The sequence below is a fragment of the Podarcis muralis genome, chromosome 2, assembly GCF_964188315.1.
Source record: "Podarcis muralis chromosome 2, rPodMur119.hap1.1, whole genome shotgun sequence".
NCBI classification, from domain to species: domain Eukaryota; kingdom Metazoa; phylum Chordata; class Lepidosauria; order Squamata; family Lacertidae; genus Podarcis; species Podarcis muralis.
Window position 1 is genome coordinate 26,439,557 of NC_135656.1, and position 16,422 is coordinate 26,455,978.

At 43.5% G+C, this 16,422-nt stretch overlaps 1 long non-coding RNA gene across 1 annotated transcript in view; it reads right to left on the reverse strand.

Moving 5' to 3' along the window:
• Positions 1–4,075: 4,075 nt before the first annotated feature.
• The window catches only part of LOC114588489 (uncharacterized), a 103,636-nt gene continuing 91,289 nt past the window's right edge, over positions 4,076–16,422 (reverse strand). The window contains exon 2 of the long non-coding RNA XR_003704471.2: positions 4,076–5,083. This is a non-coding gene — a long non-coding RNA (uncharacterized LOC114588489). The remainder of the gene's footprint in view (positions 5,084–16,422) is intronic.

Consider the following 16,422-nt stretch of genomic DNA (forward strand, 5'->3'; position numbering starts at 1 on the left):
TGCAGCTGATTAAGGGGGAATAAAAATAAACATCAGGGAAGGAGGGACAGGAAGTCAGGAAGAAAATGTATAACAACAACAAAAAGATATCTATGATTGGAGTTGTGTAATAATTTGGAAGGTTTAATAAAAATCATTATTAAAAAAACAGAAACTTCTGCCTTGCATGTGTTTGCCATGCAGCTGATGCCTCTGATTCTTATACACACACACACACACACACACACACACACACACACACACACATATATATATATATATATATATATATATATATATATATATATTTGCACTGCTGCCATTACAGTCCCTGCAGTCCTGCCAAGCAGATGAACCTGGAGGAGCAGGCAGCCTGCAATAGCTGAGATTTTGCAGTTGATATGCTCTGCAAAACAGCCTTTCCCTTTGTAGGAATTGTTCATTACCATGCTGTACAGGAAGGGATGCGGTCTTCTTCAATGAACGATGGGTGTTGGCGGGCCTTGACATTGAAGAGGGAAGGAAAGAGATCAAACCATTCAGTGCTGTCCCTGAAGGAATCTTCCTCCGTTTCAGTTGGGTATGATGCTGAATAAAAACACCAGCTATATTGGGCAAGTCTACACAGGTACAGCTTGTGTGTGCATGCCAGCATGCTCACAGCAAGGAAGGGCTTTGAAAAAGGATCTCAGACTTCCAGAGTCGCTGTAACAATTGGTGATCTCTCGTCTCAAAGCAAAGATGCACGTAGCGCTGGTTATTAGCCCTGCTTGAGGTCGTGTTAGTTCAAAGGTAACCGCAGTGATGCAAACGTGGCAGGCAGTACCAGAAACTTGAGTTTTGTGCACCAAGGATCAAGTGTCCATCAAAAAGAATATTGCATGCCTCAAACAACTCTGAAATCGACACTCTTCCAATCTTCCAATTGAAAGAACCATCGTTCAATGGTGTCACATGATGTCGGATACTGACCTGGAAGGAACTCTCAGAATGAATTGCACAATACTTCATAAAAGGACAAATCACTTAAAACATCATGATAATGTAATGCAGAACTGGTAACCCTGCTGTATGTACCGATCATCGATAGCAGAGCAGAATGGGAACCACAAATCATTATCTCCATCTGGTCAGAACTATTACATTTCTAATCGCCTTTCTTCCATGTTAGAACTCAAGGCATCACACACAGGCAGTTTCTATCCCCAAGTACTGTTTGAAGCCAGAACTCCTTGGTTGCATCATGTACCTTCAGTCAGATGTAGTGCATACAATGAGTGGAGGTTGTTCTGTGTTTACTTCCAAAATAGTGTTTTTATTCCACTTTTATTCCACTTTTTATTCCACCTGCCTAGAGTGGATCATAGTGGAATTCACATGGGGATTACAACCCATAAGAGGACTATCACAGCAGGAAAATACATTAAAAGGTCAGGAAAGACTTTGTCCAGCTAAGATGATGTGTCAGGATGGAGGAAAGTCTAAGGAAAATTCATAGCCTAAAGGGAAGAGCAGACTTGACTATCAAGAGTCTCTTTCAAGGAATGCAACAACAATGCTAACAAATATTGCTGGGAATCTGCTGAGAATATGTCACTAATCTGAAATTTAATTCCCATGTTAAACCTTGGTAAGCAATAGTCAAAACCAAAAATTGAATATTGAAATAAATTGATCACCATGCGTACTATCTAGCAGTAACCAGCAACAATTTAGGCAAAACGTGGCATGTATGTGCTGAAGTGCTGATCATACTTCTGGGACTGGCATTTTCACAGTTGGGCTCAAAGCTCTATATGAGGTATGTTAAAACTGCTTTGAGCAGCGTCCTAAACCCCTGGCCACAGGCAGTCCAAGGTCAATCCAAGTAGCCAAGTCTGAAGTCCAGCAGTCAGGATACAGTCCAGAGTTAAACCCAGAGGACAGTCCTGTAGAGCAGTGTTTTTCAACCTTTTTTGGGCAAAGGCACACTTGCTTCATGAAAAAAATCATGAGGCACACGACCATTAGAAAATGTTAAAAAATTTAACTCTGTGCCTATACTGACTATATATAAAGTAATTCTCTTGAATAGGAATCAAATAAACACAAAGAAAGTATTTTATAATTACTTTATTATGAAATAGTAGGTAAACAGAAATATGAAAAATTATAAAATACTTTATTTTTAAATCTTTTGAATTTTTCCATTTTCCCCACGGCACACCAGGCAACATCTCACGGCACACTAGTGTGCCGCAGAACAGTGGTTGAAAAACACTGCTGTAGAGGTCCAGGAACATCCACACCAACCTGGGCAGTTGAGCAGACTCAGTCCCTCAGCTCTGCTTCCCTTTTATACTTGGCCTGATTGCAGCCTCTGGCCTGATAAGGCAGGTGACCCTCACCTGTTCTGAGTCAACTCCAGCTGAGGAATCACATACCTCTTCCCAAAGCTAGCGAGCCCCACCTGGCCAGCTAGGGAGCTGGGCTGTGGGCCCTTGCCTGTCTCAGCCTCCTAGAGCATCACTCCCACAGCTCATTCTTTTGAGATGTGTGGATTTGGTGTATTTTGCTGTTCGGTAGTACAGAAAACACACATTTGCAAGGGAACATTTTCATCACTGGACCTTCTGCATTTGAAAGTGTATGCTCACCAACCAGGAACTTCAGATCCTTTTCCACAGAAGGGCGTCATAGGAGAAATAGCACAGCATTTCTAATAGCTTGTTGCCCACCTTGCCCTTGAATATGCCACTGGCAAATGCACGATAAAACACATACTTTTGCTTCCCATAATCATTCTAAACAGCTGTATGATCCCTTAAGAGAATCCTCAGCAAGCCACAACAGAACTCTTGGTAATCATGAAATGCTCAGGTCAACTCACTCGATGGGGAAAAATATAATTCCACCACAAAGGAAACTCTTCCATGTACCCAGGAGAGAAGCCAAGAGATCTGTCAGAAAACCTGTATAAAGCCAAGAGATTATTTTGCATTCACACCCCTTTATAACTCAGTTACCAATTTAAACAGATTTTTGGGCTCTGCCCTGACACACAGATGTGTCTGTGGGTTGTATCCAATGACTATTCAGAGCAGACCCTCTGATATTAATGGACCTAGTCATTATGGGTATGACTAACATTGGTACGAGTCTGTATTTTGCTTTTTATGGTATTTTTATTTTGAAATCACTCCCCCTCTTTCTCTTATTTACTTTGTAGTATTATTGTTGTTGCTGACCAGTTGTTTTAAATTCTTGCAGCCTTGATGCAATCAGGCTCTCACCAACTGAGCTGGTTGGTGTTTTAGTTCTTTGTTTAGTTATTGTTGATTTTAAAATACCTGCTTTTACATTGATAATTTAAATCTTTTATTTAAACCGCTCAGAGTTTTTCCTACAAAATGCATTTTTTTAAATGAATAATAATAATTTATTATTTATACCCCGCCCATCTGGCTGGGTTTCCCCAGCCACTCTGGGCAGCTTCCAACAAAAGATTAAAATACAATGATTCATCAAATATTAAAAGCTTCCCCAAACAGGGCTGCCTTCAGATGTCTTCTAAAAGTCTGATAGTTGTATATTTCTTTGACATCTCATGGGAGGGCGTTCCACAGGGCAGGTGCCACTACTGAGAAGGCCCTCTGCCTGGTTCCCTGTAGCTTAGCTTCTCGCAGTGAGGGAACCGCCAGAAGGCCCTCAGCATCCGGGCAGAACGATGGGGGTGGAGACACTCCTTCAGGTATACTGGGCCGAGGTCATTTAGGGCTATAAAGGTCAGGATCAACACTTTGAATAAAAAAACCCAAATAGACTCCCTTCATCAATGGCAGATTTTGGTCTCCCAAATGGAGCCTTTTTGTGCTCCGTTCAACATCACTGTTGAAGTGCCCCCTGTGGTGCCGGTGTCCAGTGCAACTACCCTAAAAATGCCTCTGCCCTCTTGCCTGACAGCTGTCCATAATGTCTGAGGCTGATGGGGGTTGCAGAAGGCTGCTTTCAGCTTCTTTACAAGCTGAAATTTACTTTCCTCTCTCTTACAACCTCACTTAGAAAAGGTACAGTTCTAATGCATTCTCACCTTATTCCAGTAAAATAATAATAATAATAATAATAATAATAATAATTCTATTTATATGATGCCCATCCAACTAGTATGCCCCAGCCACTCTGGGCAGCTCCCAACAAAATATTTAAAACACGAAGCATAAAAAACTTCCTATGCTTATCCATGCTTACATGAGGCTGTCTTTTGTATGTCAGATGGACTCTTCGGTATAAGTATATGTGACATTATAATTTCCTTTTGACAGAGGAATGACAATTTGTATTTCCTGGGTTTCCATGTGACAACTCATAGTAAAATTTGTAAAACTGACTATTAATTCCACGGGAACAGATTTAAATTCTGTGGGCCCCCAACACTGGGTATATATAGTCCAATTTTCTTTTTTAAAAAAAATTATGATTTTATTGATACATCAGGACAACAACAACAAAACAATCTTCTTGTTCCAATCTTCCTGTTGATCATCTGGGCATCCTGAACTTCCACTGAATCATTAAATCGGCAATGAAAGAGGAGGCATAAGAGATGCAGAGGCCATTGGGAAAATTCACAGCTATTTCCATTGCCATATTTGAATCTTTCAACAACATAGGGTGTGTGTGTGGCATATACTCCTGTTTGGACCAAATGGCTGTTCCCTTTCCCCAAGTGGTTTTCAGGTCTCTGGTGGAGGTGACTATACAGGCACAGAGGAAAAGGAGGGAACATCTGGAAACTGTAAAACCAGGGGAAACAAACCAAAGTTAACTTGCTTCATTATGTACAGATACTGGTGAGGTAGCTTGACCCAGTATTCTGCTAGCTGAAGATCCCATACTCCACTTCTGCTGATCATGAGATGAGAGCTCCTCTCTTCACTAGACATCTGTTTCAGATCTTAGCAGCTGGTGGACTACAAGTCATAAGCATAAGCGTTCCTGACATTTCCAAAGAGGTTTCCTCCATCAGGTGAGGTCCTTTCTGCACAAACAGTTGGGTCTTCTGCATCTTGGCCTTTCTGTCAGCGTCCTCTGTGCACTGAGTACCTTCTTCTTTTGACATGTGATCCTACAGGAAGAGAAATAAGAAGCAATGGTCAGTTTGCTATGGAAACCATTGTGCTATTAAAAAAAACAACGGAACTACACATTCTTTCTCCCATTGACAAAGGCACTTAACATTTGACAGATGAAATAAATTATATATGTGTTTCATTTTGACATGCATGGCTCTTGCTTTAGCAGAACAATCCACTTCAATAGCAAGACTCTGGAGGGCTAACTCTGACCTCAGCTTGATATTGAACAGCCACCAAACATATGGTCGTAGAAATCGGGGATGGACAGCTGTATATTCTATCCAGGGGGATCTGTTGGAGAAAATCTGTCAGAGGAAGCAGGGCCAAAATCAGTGACTGGCAGGTCAGAGCCCTTTCTCGTTCTTTCATCCCTGTTTTCCTCCCTCCTTCTGCTACCTTAGTACAGCGGTACCTCAGTTTACGAACAGCCCGGTTTATGAACTATTCAGTTTACAAACTCTGCAAAAACAGAAGTAGTGTTCCAGTTTGTGAACTTTACCTCAGTCTATGAACGGAAGCCGAATGGTGGAAGGGCACAGGCAGCGGGAAGCCTCATTAGGGAAAGTATACCTCGGTTTGAGAACGGATTTGGTTTAAGAACGGACTTCAGGAACAGATTAAGTTCGTAAACCGAGGTACCACTATATTCCAAAATTGTATCCATCGATGCACCTACCTGTCTGTGTTACCATGTATCCATCTATGTATCTGTATCTATGTATCCATCTATGTGTTTATTTATGTATCCATATAACTATGTATTAGTGATGTATGGAAGTGAGAGCTGGACCATAAAGAAGGCTGATCGCCGAAGAATTGATGCTTTTGAATTATGGTGCTGGAGGAGATTCTTGAGAGTCCCATGGACTGCAAGAAGATCAAACCTATCCATTCTGATGGAAATCAGCCCTGAGTGCTCACTGGAAGGACAGATCCTGAAGCTGAGGCTCCAATAGTTTGGCCACCTCATGAGAAGAGAAGGCTCCCTGGAAAAGACCCTGATGTTGGGAAAGATTGAGGGCACAAGGAGAAGGGAACGACAGAGGATGAGATGGTTGGACAGTGTTCTCAAAGTTACCAGCATGAGTTTGACCAAACTGCGGGAGGCAGTGAAAGACAGGAGTGCCTGGCGTGCTCTGGACCATGGGGTCACGAAGAGTCGGACACGACTAAACGACTAAACAACAATAAACATATCTATGTATCTAGCTATGTATCAATCTATGTATCTCTGCATGTTTCTATGTATCTAGCTATCCATCTGTCTTCTACTTCTTCCTTACCAAAAGGCCTGATCACTTGCAGAGGGCTTTTGAAATTAGGCTGAGGACCAGATAAAATTAGGCAGAAGGTCCCATGTAGCTCTAGGGTTGCAGAGAGCCCACCTGTGACCTAGACTATGCAGTGAACTAGATGTGATTGTGGCAAAATTGGTGTGTTAGAAGCAAGATGCTTCTTAATTCCTGTAAACTGTGTGCTTTAATGAGCAGGCAGAGGGAGCTTGCATAACCCTTTCCCCAGTTGTGATTTTCCTCCTTGGAGCCACCAGCCCGGGTCTGGCTCCAATTCTGGAAGGGAAGATGCAACTTCAAAGTGAGGGGACATGGAAATAGAAAATCTCCCATCACTTTCTTTCACCCTTTAAATCACCACCTTCCATTTACAGGAATCTGAATTCAAACAGATGGGTAATGTCACTATAGTGGTTGGGCTCATAGGTTTCGAACCAGGTATTACAATGCCATAGATTAGCACCACAGCTGCAAGCTTTACCCTTGGCCTTCTCCTTGCCATTGCATGCTGGCTTGAGTGCTGAGATCCTGGCTTGTATTAGGTTAGGTCTGAACTGGGAAACTCAAGCTGAATATGGTTTAAGGAACTAGCAATATAAACCAGGATCTAAAGCACAAGTAGCATCCAAATCATGGCCAATGTGTAGAGGGAGACTGAAACACCCTTATGAAAATGGGCAGATGCAAGTGTATCCATAGAGCACATTTTAACTAGATTTCACAGTCAGCTGGGACTAATTAATTAGGAGAAACAGAGCAGCACATATTATATAGGAGCATCTGTTATGCCAGAATACTTATCATGTATGGTAATGGCAGACAAGCTTGTAAGCAGTAGAAGTTTCATTCTGAGCAACCCTAACTCACAAAAGGCAGAATTTTCACAAGAGGGAGTGATTCCTTGACCGAATTGGATTCATGAGCAGTGTTCAAAATTCGCCAGGCATCAGGCGCATTTTGCACCTGGCTATCAGCCACTTGTGACCAAGTGAAGATGCCTGGGTACCAGGATGGCACCTGATGTCTCCACCATCTGGAGGAGCATGCCTGAGGATCCTTGAATCTGGCCTGTTTTCATACACAAGCAACACATCCTGTAGAATTCTATCCATTTTATTTTCTCTGCACAATCAGAATGAATTTCAGGAACCAAAAAGTCATATTGGAAAATACAACTTTCGATCTGCCTGGCCCCGCAAATGGCAACAAGGCATTCTGTTTTGGCAACTGTAACCCTGGTTTAAGAAGCCATTTGGCACCTAGCTTATACAGTGGTGCCTCGCAAGACGAAATTAATTCGCTCCGCGAGTTTTCTCTCCTTGCCATTTTTTTCGTCTTGTGAAGCACGGTGTCGGGAAAGTTTTGGAAAAGCTTCAAAAATCACCAAAGTCTTTAAAAACCTCAAAAAAGGCTACCACACTGCGTTCTATGAGTTGCTCCTCGAAGTCAAGTCGCAACTGTATTAACGGTGTTAAGAAAAAGGAAACAAACTTGCAAGACGTTTCCGTCTTGCAAAGCAAGCCCATAGGGAAAATCGTCTTGCGAAGCAGCTCAAAAAACAAAAAACCCTTTCGTCTAGCGAGTTTTTTGTCTTGCGAGGCATTCGTCTTGCGAGGTACCACTGTATGTCTGAGTTTCTAACACTGCTCATGAGGGAAGGAAATATAAGAGCAAATTAAAAAGCAGGCAGTTTCTTTAAAAAAATACTTAGTTGTTAAACCCAGATGCAGATGCTTATTGACAACATCCTAATGAAGAAGCAGGTCAAGGCTCATGAATTCTCCATTTTACCTCCGAAAAATCACCGGTGTAGTTGTGACCTTATATCTCCCCTGTCCTCTTACAGATTCATGAATCACGCAGAATTAATTTTAATGCTAACTGATTACGTCCTAATGCGCTTAACAACTATTCTTCCATTTCCATTCTTTTCATTTTCTTACATCCTCGAAAACAGCATTATTAAAAGCACTCTAGTGCTGCAGCACTGAAGCTCTATTCATTCATTGGGTGGGGCGGGGGGGGGGGAGATACACAGAGTAGCAGGATTGTGAGAATGAGTCCATAAAAGTGGCTTGAGAAATGCCAGACTGGAGGAAGTGGGCGGGGTTGGGGGCGAGAATCTATCCTCTCCCCCCCCCACACCATTTAAAACACCATATCCAAACAAAAGGCTACTTGAAAAATGTTGGGCTAAATCTGTATCAAACTATATTCCAAATGTGTTACACAGTTTTGGAGTGGCACGTTTTATCAGTAGAACGAAATGAAAAGAGCAAAGTCTATCTCGGACTAAGCTGTGTATTATTTTTTTTAAAAAAAGAAAATAAATAAAAAATTACGAAACTTAATAAATATTCAGCCAGAAACTGTAAACACAATCCTTATGAGAACTAGTTCCAAGGAAAGTAGAAACCAAGAGAGGCAGTTTTGTCTAAACTGGCACGGAGTACGGGACACGCTGACTGTGTCGTTCCCCTAGAAACATTAGATTAGAAATAAATGAGACTTTGCCCCAGGATGCTAACACGAAATGACTGGCCACAACCACGTGGCCCTAGTTGGCACTTCCTTTCCGTTGCCTGGAAACAGCATGCGCTTGACAGAAGATGATAAACAGAAGGCCAGAGGGAAGAGGTTCTGCTTTGCCACTGTGCTCAGTAGAACTAATTCTGGGAGGGAAAGCTGAATTAGGAATGGGTGGTGGTGAAAAAGGAAATTAGCTTGGACAAATAACCGTCGCGCACACTCCCTCACAGGCGAAACAAGCAGGCTCTGTTATGCTTTTAGGGGCTAACAAGACATACCTTCCAGCATCTGGGCAATGTTTGACCAGTGTGAAGCCAGAGGCCAGAAACTTTAACTCTTGGACACAGTTGTGTCTGCCTATAAGTATACCTGGTTTCTTGTTGCACGCCTCAGTGGTAGGATTTAAGATAATGAAAAATTATTTGGGTCCTAGTTTTAAATCGGCACTGCTTTTGCCATTTGGTTGGTGATCTGACTTAGGTGGTCCAAGACAAGGGGCTATCTCCCTTTCACTTTCCTTGTCACTTACTGGTAGAGAGTTTTGCTCTCTCTACTCCCCACCCACCTCTCTGCCTCACTCTGAGGAAAATGGATCCTTCCTCAGTGCCCGTGCTCTAGAAATTATCGTTTAAATGGAGTTGGACTCAAAAGCCACTTTAGCAATTTTGATTTTATTTTGCTTATTGTTTAAAAAATGGAATTCCTAGCTACTGTGGAAAAATGGCAGTGGTGCAGACATTATTCCTGACCACCTCACCAAAAAATGTTTCATCCTGAGGAAGGACTCCCCCTGGTTATGACAGGATGAAATTGTCTCAGTGAAGAAGCGGCTCAAAGCAACTTGCCCAACTATTAACAGTGAATTACGTCTGTCCTATAACTGTGAGGGGTAGTGATACGTCCTGGGATTATCACCACTGCTTTATTCATTGAGCTTTTTAATGTCACTTTACACAAGCATTTCCAAATAGTGCCAGTGGTGATCTTTCCCTCCATGGCTCCTAGCTCCACAGCTGCGGCAGGGAGCGTCTATGCCAACCGAGGTGCAGGAGTGATGAAAAGATCAGTCTCCCCACCAGCATTTACTGCCTTCACAGTGAGAACTGGGCTCTCTTGCACCTTTAATTGGCTAAGGAAAAACAAGATACGGATCTGCCTATTCCATATTAAGTACATATCTAATTGGGACACGGGTGGCGCTGTGGGTTAAACCACAGAGCCTAGGACTTGCTGACCAGAAGGTCAGCAGTTCGAATCCCCGTGACGGGGTGAGCTCCCGTTGCTCGGTCCCAGCTTCTGCCAACCTAGCAGTTCGAAAGCACGTCAAAGTGCAAGTAGATAAATAGGTACCGCTCCAGCGGGAAGGTAAACGGCATTTCCATGCACTGCTCTGGTTTGCCAGAAGTGGCTTAGTCATGCTGGCCACATGACCCGGAAGCTGTATGCTGGCTCCCTCGGCCAATAAAGCGAGATGAGCGCCGCAACCCCAGAGTCAGTCACGACTGGACCTAATGGTCAGGGGTCCCTTTACCTTTACCTTACATATCTAATTGGGCATAGAAAGGCTGAACCCGTATCTATCTCCATTCTCATATGGCAAATTCAGTGATAAGCCTGTTTTACTCCATGTTTCCCTAAGAATGGCAGAAGCTGAGAAATTTAAAGCCAACCTTGGCACAGCCGTTCTTTTCTTTTGTTTTCTAACTGTGCAAGCTGGAAAACAACACTCTGTTACTTCCTGCTTTAGTATTTCAGCTAGTGCAAATATTTCTCAATGAGAGTAATAAACATGCCTCTATACACACGCCCGCCCCTCTTACGGTTCTTTGCACAAGGTGGTGCAATGGCAGTGTGCGCAGCTTTTGAAGTTTCCTTGGGCTCCTAAGTATCCTGCTGCAATCAAAGCCCCATAAAGAGCAGAATTATCACAGGCCCTGCGCAGAAAGCTGTTACCTGTTATCTCACCCTCTCAGGTAATGTTGCTCCTTCTGCGGCTTGTTTGAAAGTGTGTTGCCAGGAGAGATCAAAGCTCTTTCCCGAAATGCCCCACCCAGGCTCAGACGTAGGTGCCAAGCAGCCTTCCAAGAGGGACGCAGGAATGCCGCTGTGGAAGTCAGGATTTCAAATCCTTGCTTCAGAGATGGCAGTAATAAATCTTTAGCCAGTTTTTTACAAGTCAAGCGTTTTCTGCCTCGGAACGAAGTACAGCCATAGCAAAAATGTGAGCAGATGCCAAGATCCAGGGTGGAAATGTCTGCATACCACCATCACTACCGCTGCTGCAAAAAATGAAAGGTTGCTTGCGGCAACTTTTCGCCCCAATTGTCTCCCATTTGGAGTTGTTATCCCCAGTTTCCCAGCCTTGGAGATAGCAGTAGCTGCTGCTTCCCTTCCCATGAAAAGAGCCCACAATATACTGCAGCAAGGAAAGGGAAATGGTTCCTTGTCCCTACTGTAAGTTAAGAAAGCTTGGAAGCCACTTGCTGCTGCCCATAAGATTCTGAATCTTTCTGGGAACTGCTTAGGGAGACACAAGTAGCAATGAACATTCGTGCAGCACTAAACTGAAGCCAACTAAATTATTTGTTTTATTTCTGACATTTGTATACCACATTCTCCTCCAAGGAGGTGTACATGGTTCTCCCCATTTATATCCACACAACAACCATGTGAGGTAAGTCAGGCTGAGGTGGAGCAGCTGACACAACGTCACCCAGTGAGCTCAGTTCCGGCAATCCTCTCAGGTGGGCGCCATTGCCATTACAGTGGTACCTCAGGTTAAGGAATTAATTCGTTCTGGAGGTCCGTTCTTAACCTGAAACTGTTCTTAACCTGAGGTACCACTTTAGCTAATGGGGCCTCCCGCTGCCGCTGCGCCACCACCGTACGATTTCTGTTCTCATCCTGAAGCAAAGTTCTTAACCTGAGGTACTATTTCTGGGTTAGTGGAGTCTGTAACCTGAAGCGTCTGTAACCCGAGGGAGAACAAGGGAGGCATTCATGGTGAGTCCCGACACCTCTTTTTCTAGAAAAATATCAGTGGCAGTAGTGTTTCCATGAGAACCCTTCTCCGGGGGAACTGGGTGACAGGTTCCACATCCCTGGCCAATATGAAAGGGTACCACGCACAATTATTTTATTGGATTTATAGACCTAACCTTCCTCCGTCCCATTTAAAACAGCAAGCTGAATGTGCTTGTACATTTACACACCTCCATCTGGATTGAGCTGAGTAAAGAAGAGAGAGAACCGAGAAGCACATAGCCTCCTTTATCGGGGAAAATCAGGCTTATAAACCTCAAGTTACTGCTTTCTGGCAAGGAGGAAAGCTTGGTTACCCAGCAGTTGAAAACTCCCAGAAACACACAGTGAGGCTAAATGATTCAAGCCAATGGCCCACACATGCAGCGAGGCAACAGGGTCTCCAGGGTCAAAGAGTCCTGGCCTCCAACCCCCACACTCTTCTTCTCTAACCCCCGAGTCACAGAGATTCCCTCAGGCCATAAGAGGAGGCAGCATAAACTGCTAGAGTTGGAGCTGGCCTCCGTACAAGGGCACAAGCTGTAAATGTGCAAATTCCACCTCAAGCAGCGGGACAGGAAGACATCCCTATCCAGAGAAAACAGCAGAAGGACCAAGAATAAAAACAATAATAATGTGGATCTAGATCTATCTGCTTGTCACAAAGTTCTCCTGTTCCTCCACCTCCTTCTATTAGTTCAGCAAAGCATGCGCTCGCTCTTCAGCACAGGGTGTGTTTTTTCTGATTCAGGAGGAGGGGGAAACCCTCTCGCTGGGACTTGGAATTTTGTTTATCAGCAACTGCAAAACTGTGTGGGCAGAAAAACAAAACAGGAAAGGAAACGATTCTGGCAGTTTTCACCGTACAACATCCCCTTGGCAGCAATTAAAACTGAAAAGCCCCCCTCCCCTTAGCTGCTTTATTTTAAAAAGGCACCCCTTAATCTTGGTTCTGAGTGCAGCAAGAACTATTTCCCTCCCTTTTGGTGACAGAACAATCAGGAAGCAAGCAAGCTACAGAACAAAGCTACCTCTACGATACAGCAATGCAAGATTTAGAGTCTATTAGTAAGTCAAAGCTTACTTTCCACCATATCTCAGGGCAGCTTTAGGGAGATTAAACATTTGGGTTAACTCGCTTCCCTGGCATTCTGTTTGCAAGTTTGCAATGCATTCATGTGAAGCCAGCAGAACGAAATTTCTCTCTCACACACACACCATAATTCCAGCTTGGTTCTGAATTCACCTGCTTTTAAAGGGGTGGGGTGGAAAAACAGAACTCCAGTGCCATTTTAGAAAGGTCCAGCAACACAACAAAACACAACACAGCACAGCACAATACAATGCAATGCAATACAACACAACACAACACAACACAATACAATACAATACAATATCTTCTTCATGGCTGGAGATGTTGGAAGGAAAGTTCATGTCAAGTTCAATATCTTGTGGTGTGTGAAGAGTTTGATCCTCATGCACCCCTATCGAAGGGGATCCTAAAATATGTAGAACTCAAGGTAATGCATCACCTGGCTTGAGCGTTGTGAAGTCATGGAGCAGTCTAAGCATCCACATCAAAAAGTTCACAGTAAGGATTAGGAATAGAGGTGAAATTCAACTCAATTCACACCTATCTTGAATTTTGCCATTTCTGAAACAATATGAGAACCTAAACTGAGTCATCCTTCAAAACTCGAAGCGATTTGAATTTTTCAATCAACCAAAGTTTTCAAAACAAACCCAAACATACATTAGGGGGAAGTGATGGGATGCAGGTGGCGCTGTGGTGTAAACCACTGAGCCTTGGGCTTGCCGATCAGAAGGTCGGCAGTTCGAATCCCCATGAGGGGGTGAGCTCCCATTGTTCGGTCCCAGCTCCTGCCAACCTAGCAGTTTGAAAGCACGCCAAAGTGCAAGTAGATAAATAGGTACCACTCTGGCGAGAAGGTAAACGGCGTTTCTATGCGCTGCTCTGGTTTCACCAAAATCAGCTTAGTCATGCTGGCCACATGACCCAGAAAAACTGTCTGCGGACAAACGTCGGCTCCCTCAGCCAATAAAGCGAGACAAGTGCCATAACCCCAGAGTCGTTCGCGACTGGACTTAACTGTCAGAGCATAAAAATTGCATATATCAGTGAAAATAGCATACAATAATGCATTATGGTAGGTGATATAATATGTGGACATTATTCAGAACCGCATATGAAAATGTGTTTATTAGGAGGAATGCACACTAAAATACTAGCAAATTGCTGCAGGACTGAATTTAAGATGGGGAAAATTGAGAAATAGTGAGAAACAAAATTGACAGACCCTTCCATCCCTAGTCAGGAGTCTATGAAAATGGATAGTTCTCTGCTTGACTGGGCTTTAAATCTCACATAGGCTATTATTGGAAAGTTGACTGACCAGAAAGTGGCTAAAGAAGTCAGGGAGAAGAAAAGGTGAGCTGAAGGAATCGGGTAGAGCAATCAGTCCACTGATGTTCATGGACCTGAGGGAAGGGTAAGCGGAGGAGACAGGGGCCTGGGGAACAGGTTCGGGGATTGCAAGCTAAGGAGCCAAGGAGATATAATTTTGGCACGTCTACCCCAGAGATGCAGAACTTGTGGCACCCCAGATGTTGTTGGACGACAACTCCCATTAGCCCCAGCCTGCTAATGTCAGGGATGACAGGAGTTGTGATTTGACAACATCTGGAGGGCCACAGTTTCCTCACCATTGGTCTGGAGACTCCTAAGATGGAATCCTGTGTCTAAGAGCAGCACTGAAGGGAGAATTCTGCCAGCTGTTACAGCATTACTGCGGCATTTCTCCTGTCAATCACAAGAAGGGCACTGAAGGGAAGGAAGGAGAAAGATACGAAAACCCACATGTCAGTGTGAATTTCTTCAGCTACAGGTATCTGGCTATATTTTTATTAGGTAGTAAAAATGTCTGTAGTGCCTATGTTTGCTTTTTAGGCAACAAAATCAGAATTTTGATCTCTAGAGTTGGGTAGTTGCCTCTTAGCAGATGTAGTTTTTGGCAGCTATTTTAAAACCTTATCCAGAAATCGATTGTTGGGCACTCACTGACCATTGGCTAAGTGCAAGATCATATTATATACATTGCTCAGTGTACAAATTCTATTTGACAAGCAAGGAGAGGTCATTCAAACGCCAGGCTGGAAGAAACTTAAGCAAACTCTTTATTTCCCAGGACACCTTTGGCTAGCAATTAGTTAATAAGTAACCATGTCCCAGACAGGTGCTGTCGGCTAAGCTTTAGGAGTTCTTGTTTGGATGAAAGGTGAGTCATTTCCCTTTTATGTTGGTAAATGAATTATGTGTCATGGAAAAGACAGATCCTTTTAAGAAGGCAGCAGTAACTTTTTACACACTCATCTAATACTTTCGCATACAAATTTCACAGTGAGTGATGAATGGGAATTAAATTTTACAATAGAGCTTTGGCTCCATAAGGAAGGATGAAAGGGAACATCCAATTGGATCAAAATCCAATCTCCAGTTCATGTTTTAGGATGTCCTTTATTAACCCAACAAATACGAGCAGGGTCATGTGCACATTTGTGACGTTTTCACAGACCCTATATGTGCCACCATTGCTTTGTGATTTGCTTGGACCTTCACAGAATCAACTATACAGTCACTGAGCAGCAGCATGGTTTTATTACCATGTGAGCAGACTTCCCACCCACAAACAACACCACCCCAGCACCGTAAAAGCATAGGGGTCTGCACCTACCACCATGATTATTTATCTTGCCATACAAAATGGTGTCCCAAAAGATTTAGCTAACTGAAGATATGATGAATTCCCCTTCACAACTCCCCACCAAAGTGCCCGTCTCCTGCCAGTAGCTTCAAATCAGGGCAGCACCAGCACCTTGCTATTCCTGGATGTGATGATGACCCATCATTTGGGCAGCCCTCTACTTCCCGCAGGTTTTTAACCTCTCAAACTCTTTGCTTGGATCTGTGCCCCTTCCCCAGCCGCCAGGTCAGGAGTGCTCTGATGGTGTTTCCTGCTTGGCAGGGGGTTGGACTCGATGGCCCTTGTGGTCTCTTCCAACTCTATGATTCTATGATTCTATGTAAGAGCAGGAGCAAGCAATGCCAGTCAAGCTGTCCATTCTTGTTTCCCCCTATACATGGCGGAGGATGAGCCTGAGCAATTCTGTTATTAACCTGAGATGTACGCTGCAACCATCTCTGAAAACCCCTAATGCTCTCTAGCATGTTTATGTGCATGATTAAAATTCCCATCAGTCTCTGTTTCAGAGAATGCTCTGCACATTTTTCAAATGAACACCTTACTCGGTGGAGAAGCAGGATTATGGTGGCAAGCCCTGGTCCTCTTTCTAGCATAGACATGTTCATAAGACTCTCTGCGTAGTCCCTACCTACATACAAACTGCATGCATAGCCAGGGATGTTTCTTAACAGGGTTCCTTGACATGCCATACTGTGTGCAAAGCAA